This window comes from Bos indicus x Bos taurus, chromosome 20, assembly GCF_003369695.1.
Source record: "Bos indicus x Bos taurus breed Angus x Brahman F1 hybrid chromosome 20, Bos_hybrid_MaternalHap_v2.0, whole genome shotgun sequence".
NCBI lineage: Eukaryota > Metazoa > Chordata > Mammalia > Artiodactyla > Bovidae > Bos > Bos indicus x Bos taurus.
The window spans coordinates 14,245,412-14,254,323 of record NC_040095.1 but is presented as its reverse complement, the minus strand read 5'-3'; the positions used below and the strand labels follow the sequence as shown (position 1 = coordinate 14,254,323).

General features: G+C 43.6%; 1 pseudogene; it reads left to right on the top strand.

Annotated features, from left to right (window-relative positions):
• Positions 1-4,175: 4,175 nt before the first annotated feature.
• LOC113879286 lies at positions 4,176-4,324 on the top strand (annotated as a pseudogene).
• Positions 4,325-8,912: the final 4,588 nt, after the last annotated feature.

Here is an 8,912-nt window from a genome sequence, read left to right as displayed (position 1 = left end):
AATGGGGACATTTACTCTTCAGCACAGAAATTTCTGGGAGTCATCAGGACACCCTCGGTCTTGAGGACACAAGGCCCTGACAGCCATTCCAGGGGAGAACGAAGCCCAGTAGTTACAAACTTCCCAGCTCTCAGTCCCTGCGGAACATCTTCCACATATGGAGGGGGGTCCTCCACTCATCACCTGGACAGCAGTCTGGCAACTGCTGGCCGAAGTGGTTTATAACATCTGGATAACTGTTTCCAGATGGGGCCTTCCTCTGAAAGACTTGATTAAAAGTTTCACACTCAGCGTCTTGAAATAACTGACATATGCACAGAGAGTTTCTATCATCTGCACCCAGCAGCGGAAGCAGCAAGCCATGCCTAAGATGAGAGCACGCATCCTTCGTAGGATTTCAAGAGCCTCAGAAAACTGCAAGGCTGTTTCTACTGGGTCCACATCAAAGTCCAGCAAATCCAGCTGCATAGGGAGGCAGTAAAGTGGACTGGACAGAACAAGAGCTCTGGAATCAGATCTGCATCCAAACCCAGAATCGATCCATTGCCAGCAGGGACTTCAACAAGGACTTAACCTCTCAAAGTCTCAGATTTCCTCTCGGTAAAATAGGAATGCAATAGTCCTTACTTAGAGGAGAACTGTGACACGCCTGCACACAGCAGGTACTCAAATGTTTTTTTTCTCTCTCTCTTTTTTTTTATTATTAGCTGAGTCTATAAACACAATTCACTATCATACTTATTACAAAACTGTTAGCAAAACACAGTAGGACTGCTGCTAAGTCGCTTCAGTCGTGTCCGACTCTGTGCGACCCCATAGACTACAGCCCACCAGGCTCCCCCGTCCCTGGGATTCTCCAGGCAAGAACAGTGGAGTGGGTTGCCATTTCTAGAAGTTCCTTTTTTAGTCTTTATACAGAACATTAACATTTTAAAAGCATAAACAATAGTAGCGAATGTTTACAATATGTCCTTTTGAGGAGGAGCTCTAACCATCTCCCATCAGAAAAAAAAAAAAAAAAAAAACCCACCCTCAATTTGTCTTATAAACAGATTCAGACCAATTCTGACCCCTGGATTAAAATCCTATGGTCCCTTCATGTCTTCTGGAGCTAGACATCTCGATGTTGAAGAGAAAAGGAAGTCTGACTGGACCTAAGATTGGGGGCTTCGCTGGTGGCTCACGGTAATGATGCCTGCAATGTGGGAGACCAGGGTTAGATCCCTGGGTTGGGAAGATCCCCTGGAGAAGGGAATGGCAACCCACTCCAGTATTCTTGCCTGGAGAATCCCCGTGGACAGAGGAGCCTGGCAGGCTACAGCTATACAGTCCATGGGGTCACAAAGAGTTGGACACAACCGAGTGTTGTCTTATGAACAGATTCAGACCAATCCTGACCCCTGGATTAAAATCATGTGGTCCCTCACTTCTTCTGGAGCTAGACATTCTGATGTTGAAGAGAAAAGGAAGTGAAAAGGAAGTCCAACTAGACCTAAGATTAAGATTCACCAAATATGTGAATGGGTCAAGCAAAATGATCCTCATTTAAAAGGGAGGGGCTTCCCTGGTGACTCAGTGGTAAAGAATCTGCTTGCCAATGCAGGAAACACAGGTTCGGTCCCTGATCCAGGAAGATCCCACATGCTGCAGAACAATTAAGACCATGCCCCACGACTACCAAGCCTATGCTCCAGAGCCCAGGAGCTCCAACTATTGAGTCCATGTGCCACAACTACTGAAGCCCTCTCGCCCTAGAGCCCGTGTTCTGCACCAAGAAAAGCCACTGTAATGAGAAACGCTCATACCTCAACTAGAGAGCAGCCCCCGCTTGCCGCAGAGAAAAGCCCAAGAAGCAGTGAAGACCCAGCACAGCTGAAAACAAATAAAATTAAAAAAAAGAAAACTAGGTTCAGAGAGGTTAAGTGATGCTTTGAGTGTTAGGTTGAAGATTTAGTACAAATGAGTAAGCTAATTTTCTTCACTTTACAGCACTTCTCCCACTTTTTTTTTTAATTAATTGGAGGATAATTACTTTACAATATTGTGATGGTTTTTTGCCATACATCAGTATAAATCAGCCACAAGAATACATGTGCCCCCTATCCTGAATGCCTCTCCCACCTCCCTCCCCACCCTATCCCTCTAGATTGTCCCAGATTACTGGCTTTGACTGCCCTGTTTCATGTATCTAACTTGCACTGGTCACCTATTTTGCATATGGTAATATATATGTTTCAGTGCTATTCTCTCAAAACATCCCACTGTTGCCTTCTCCCACTGAGTCCAAAAATCTGTTCTTTACATCTGTCTCCTTTGCTGCACTGCATGTAGGATAGTCGATAAATTCTAAATTCCATATATACGCATTTATATACAGTATTTGTCTTTCTCTTTCTGACTTACTTCACTATGTATAATAGGCTTCAGTTTCATCCACCTCGTTGGAACTGACTTAAATGTGTTCCTTTTTATAGCTGAGTAATATTCCATTGTGTATATGTACCACAGCTTCCTAATCCATTCACCTGCCAATGGCCGTCTAAGTTGCTTCCATGTCCTAGCTGTTATAAATAGTGCTGCAATGAACATTGGGGTACATGTGTCTCTTTGAATTCTAGTTTCCTCGGGGTGTATGCCCAGTAGTGGGATTTCTGGGTTGTATGGCAGTTCTATTCCCAGTTTTTTAAGGTATATCCACACTGTTCTCCATAGTGGCTACACCAGTTTGCACTCCTACCAACAGGGTAAGAGGGTTCTCTTTTCTTCACATCCTCTCCAGAATTTGTTTGTAGACTTTTTGATGATGGCCATTCTGACTGGCATGAGATGATACCTCATTATGATTTTAATTTGCATTTCCCTAATATTTCCCCTACTTATTTTGAAAATCATTATCAATATAATAATGGCTATAATTCATGGAGCATGTATAATATTTCAGGGCAGTGATAGGCACTTTCCTTACACTATTTCAATGTAATCTTCTTTACAACGTGCCTATAAAGCAGGCATAATCATCAACCCTGGGTTTTTTTGGGTGAGGAAATTGTAGCTCAAAGAAGTTAAATAGCTTACCACAAACCATAAAGCCAACCAGCAGCAGACCTGGAATTTGAAGCCATCAGTCTAGCTCCAAAGGCATCTGCCAACAGCTCTGAAACAATTTCACCTTGCCATGAGGCGAGCAAGAAAACTAGTGAGAATACTTTTTCCTGCTCATCACCTGAAATCGCTATGAGAGTTAACCTGTGGCATCCTCGGTTACTGTGTCCACAATCCGGGCTCTGTCCACTATTCCTCAGAGCTGCTACGAACCCTCTTTTTTTTCTGGTCTCTATTGCCGGACAGGTGTTCAACACAATAGCTCCCTTTTCCTCCATCTGCTTCTCCTTGCGCAGTGAGGCCCTGATCCGTTTCAGGCGGCTGCTCCCCACATGTGCTCACAGCCCCACTGATGAGAAATGGCAGAAGCAGGTATTAAAGGTGGAGGTTCTGGCTTGTTGCTCTGAATGTATTAAAAACCATTCCCAGACTCCACATAAAGAGTTTTACACACATACCCAGCACATGCGATATGAGGGAGACAGAGAAGCAGACGTGGGGATAACCACAGTGAGACAAGTAACCACAACAGAAGTCTGGAGAGATGGGCCCAAGGAAAGCCGCTTTCACAGACCGGGTGATGGATCGTCTCCTCAGCAGACAGACAGACAGCTCGAGGTACTTATTTTTATAAAAAGTTGACAGAAAGAACTCCAGACATCCAGGCCCGCTCCCTGCTCAGTCCTGTGTCCAGAGCTGACTCAGCTCTCACAGGATGGTGAGTTATTCCATGCGCTCCTGCTAATTATCCCCATCCAGCTCCTTTCTTTTCTCACAGGTCGTTTAAATGTCTCCTTGTCTGGGTTAGAACTTGGGTGGATGCTGAATTCCCTTCTGTTTTCCTCCCCAGGGATGAATTTCTCATACCTAGGGTATTGTTTGTGAGGGAAAATTCTTTCAGTTTAAAGGCCCTTGAGATGGTTATCCCAAGAACTTGTCTCACTAGGCTCTTGAAGAGGATTCTCACCATTTACTGAGCACACAGTAGGTGCCAGATAATTTCCATACTCTGTCTCCTTTAACTCTCCTAACGATTATATAAGGTCCTTTTAAGTCCCATTATATAGATCGGTAGCTTTGTGCAGTGGCAGTATCGAAGCCAATGAGGTTTATCCAAGGCGCGATTATTGCTAATTATTGCTAATTGAAAACAGATCAATAGCACATAGGACATACACAATAAATGGAAGGGAAGACAAAGCCGCATAGCATACTGATTTCCTCAGTGTTTCTTTATAAACCAGAAGACAGAGTGATACAGTAAAAGGAGCTGATTCTGGATCAGGAGACCGGAATTCTTATGTTAACATGAAAACCAACCAGTTCTCTGGTCTGGGCAAGACATTTTACCTTTGTGCACCTCTGTTCACTTAATCTAAAAAATGCATGAATAGACTAGCAATTTCTATACCCATGGCTCCTTCTTCCTCTAAATTTCTATGACTATTGCCTGTTTTCATACTATAGTTAATATTCATAATGTCAGCCTCTCCAAGAATAAAGTCCTTGAACACAGCTAGTCCATCAGCACTGAATCGACATCCTTCATCACCCAGCTCTGGAGCACATCTAAGCCACATCTGGATAACAAATTAAGGTAGCCATAACACTTTACCCACTCCAGGCTAATTCAGCATGCTGTAGCTTTTAAAGACAAGTTGAAGCAGAACTTCAAACCCTGTGGCATAATAACAGATTCAGTTGTCTTACTACCCTGGATCTGAGATATTTCCTGACAAAAATAGATACTTGGTATTGTAGCTATTTATTTCCGCCCCCCAAAAAACCCCAAAACTTAGTAGATGACAACAAATATTTACTATTATCTTTCATGATTCTGAGCCTTTAAAGACTCAGCTGGGTGTTTTTCTTATATGGGGTCCCTCATATAATTTTAGCAGAATGGAGGCAGAGGCCAGGAGTCTTAAGTTAAAGGTTTTTTCATTCACATGTGTGACAAATGAGCTGAGATAACTGTGGGCTTCTTGGTCATATCTCTGTCCACGTGACTACCTTGGGCTTCCTCATGGCATGGCAGCCCTGGGGAAGTCAGATTTCTCATATCATAACTGATTCCCCGCTCAAGTGAGCATTGCAAGAGAGCCAGTCAAAAGCTATACGCCTTCTTGTGAACGAACTTCACTTATTCTGCAGGTCACAGCATTCACAGATTAGCCCAGACTCAAATACGTGGAGGCGTGAATTCTAGTGCTCAGCGTGAGCACAGTTTTTCCCTCCAGGAATGAAGGGATGGTAGTCATCTTGGGGACAAGTTAATCTACTTGGCCTATCTCAGAGCAAAATGAACTACAGTAAAGGTCAGTTAGATTCTCAACATTTCTCTCTCTTTTCCTTACACACACACGCACACACGTACACAAACAGTTCCAAATGATGCCAATTATAGTACCATGCTTGAACACCAAAGATGATTACATAAAGTAGGAATTACAGGTTTAATCCCATAAAGAATAGGTCACAGAAACCACCCTTCCATTTCTCTCTGAAATAACGTTAAGCTCTGTCACTGATGGGAAAGGGAAAGCAACTTAAGTGAGGAAAATGTCTTCAGAAGAAATAGTAATTGCAGGTCAGTGATCTAGTTAAGTCCATCAGGATGGACATTGAATCCCAGTTATCTTAAGAGAAATCCAGATGTACCCTTGAAACCATCCTTAAAGGAAGGTGAGCCACCAGGATGAAGTTGCCAGACTCTGTTCCAGACGTCCACACCGATAAGCAGGCCTGAGGTGTGGCAGTTTTGATGGGCAGGCTTAAGAACACAAAGAAGCAAACTGAGGATCTGGACAGTATCACTATCAGGAAAGCACATCATAAACCTCAGAATGTGACACTGCCCCAAGAAAAACAGCGACCCAGAGGCCAGCTGAAAAACTAGAGATTCTGGGGTACAAACGCAGGTCAGACAGGAAAGCAGTGGTGAGCAAAGTCTGGATGGTGTGTAGGAACCCAAGAGGGATGGCCTAAACACTGTAGTTACAGGCCCCCAAAGGGCTGAGATGATCTGCAAAAGAAAATACCAGCAGCTCCCGGGGAGGAAGAAAGGCTTAGGAGTCATCAAGGAAGCAGCACAGTGACCCTTTGGCTATGGATGCCAGAGCAGAGCTAGAATTACTGTGGCTGGGAGGTGACTCTGAAGGCCCCCAAAAGAAGCATTTCTCTTCATGACTCAGAGAAAGTCAGGAATGAATTCCCTAGACATGAAACTTAAGGAGGTTTCTGGCCTCTAATTGGAATATTTAGGATTTGTCAGTCTTGAAATCTGATGGGCACTGCAAGGAGCTCTGTGGGTCTGTGGGGCAGGAAGATGCAATAGAAAGTTATTTTCCTCTCTGGTTCTGCCTTCAGATGGGAATATGAGGCTTGTTCTTTACGCTGTACAACTTTTAACACCAGAGGTCCCAATGGGTCAATCATAGTCCACCACCCAGCAGAGGAACTAACTGGACCAATCTTCAGGTTATAGTGCTCAGTTAAACCCACCCCTCTGCCTCTTAAAGCACTCTCCCCTAATTCTGGCAATCATAAAAATCTGTAAGGCTTTTTAATTTATAATCTCATTTCTGGGAATTGGATACAACTAAACTATCCATGAGCAGGGGAAATGCATGTGCATGAAAATGTTCACAGCAGCATTATTTATAAGCAGACAAACTCAGAGCTTCTCAAACTTTGATATGCATCTCTTAGAGGTTTTCTTAAAGGGCAGATGTAGTAGACCTGGTAGGTTTGAGTGGGGCTCTCATCTCTGCATTTCTAACAAGCTCTCAGGTGATATCCAGCTTATCAGGCCACACTTTGAGTAGCAAGGGGCTTACTTTATATGTACTGCTAAGCCTGCTGCTAAGTCACTTCAGTCGTGTCAGACTCTGTGTGACCCCATAGACAGAAGCCCACCAGGCTCCCTCATCCCTGGGATTCTCCAGGCAAGAACACTGGAGTGGGTTGCCATTTCCTTCTCCAATGCATGAAAGTGAAAAGTGAAAGTGAAATCACTCAGTCATGTCCGACTCTTGGCGACCCCATGGACTGCAGCCTACCAGGCTCCTCCGCCCATGGGATTTTCCAGGCAAGAGTACTGGAGTGGGGTGCCATTGCCTTCTCCGTTATATGTAACTTAAAAAAAAAAAATCAAACATGTATATGACTAAATAAATGATAGGTAGGTACACCTCCTCCATGGAATACTGAAATGGATGTTAAAATGATTTCAAAAACAAGCAATGTGAAGAAGCGTTTATGACATACACTAAGTGAGGTATGGATGTGAGAGTTGGACTGTGAAGAAAGCTGAGCGCCGAAGAATTGATGGTTTTGAACTGTGGTGTTGGAGAAGACTCTTGAGAGTCCCTTGGACTGCAAGGAGATCCAACCAGTCCATTCTAAAGGAGATCAGCCCTGAGTGTTCTTTGGAAGGAATGATGCTAAAGCTGAAACTCCAGTACTTTGGCCACCTCATGTGAAGAGTTGACTCATTGGAAAAGACTCTGATGCTGGGAGGGATTGGGGGCAGGAGGAGAAGGGGACGACAGAGGATGAGATGGCTGGATGGCATCACCGACTCGATGGACGTGAGTCTGAGTGAACTCCGGGAGTTGGTGATGGACAGGGAGGCCTGGCGTGCTGCGATTCATGGGGTTGCAGAGTTGGACACGACTGAGCGACTGAACTGAACTGAAGAGAAAAACACAGGATACAAAATCGTATACATATTAGGATTGCAATTGTAAAAAAAAAAAAAATAATAGGGAAAACATTGGAAGCAAATCCAAAATTAACTGAATGGTTCTTTTAGGATACTGAGATTATGTATTTCCCCCTCATTTTCAAGTTTTCCATCATGTTGCCACATTACTTTCATAGTCTAATAATGCTGGTAAACTGGGGAATATTAGGTAATCATACATCCTGCTTTTCTAGAATAGTCTCAGGTACCTGTTGTCTCTACACAATTATTAATAGTGGTCCCTTCACTCCCAAAATGCTTTATGTAGTTGATAAATTCTGTGGCCATATTAGATACAGGAATGTCCGGAGGCTAGTTACGTGCCTTCTCTGTTACTCCAGAGCATGTGAAAAGCTGAACTGAATGCCTGGAGAGGGGGGCGGGGGACAGGGGAGGTCTCTGACGTGTACATCGTTTCAGCTGATTTTTAGAGCAGTTTAGGGTCACAGCTAAGTTGAGAGGAAGTACAGACACTTCCCATATACTCGCTGTCCCCACACACGCACAGCCTCACCTACTGCCAACACACTCCACCACTACAACTGAACCTACACCGACACATCACAGTCACCGGAAGACCATGGTTTACACTAGGGTTCACTCCTGCTCTTGTACATCCTACGGGTTTGGACAAAAGTATAATGAGTGACATGTGTCTACCGTTACAGTCTCATACACAACCGTTTAATTTCACTTTCCTAAAAATCCTCTTGCATATTTGTTATAGGTGTATTTACGTTGTGATATAAGACCTCAATAGTATATGCATTAAAAAATGTTTGACACAACCATGAAAGCTAGCAATTTTTTAACAGGGGAGAGAGGAAGTCAGGCAAATGTTTGCTGTGCTTTTTAAAACTCTTGCTTTTTAGTTAGCTCTTTCTGATCTTTTCTAACTGCACACCAGGAGTCATCTCATAAGATGAAATCCTACACATCTTAGGGCTGTGATTTTTCTCCTGCTGCTGCTGATCCTCTAAGACAGTAGAGGTAATGTTTGAAAAGGCTGATGATTTGATTCCTTTTCGCTGCTTTTGCTAATATGTGAAATTTTTAGAGCCAG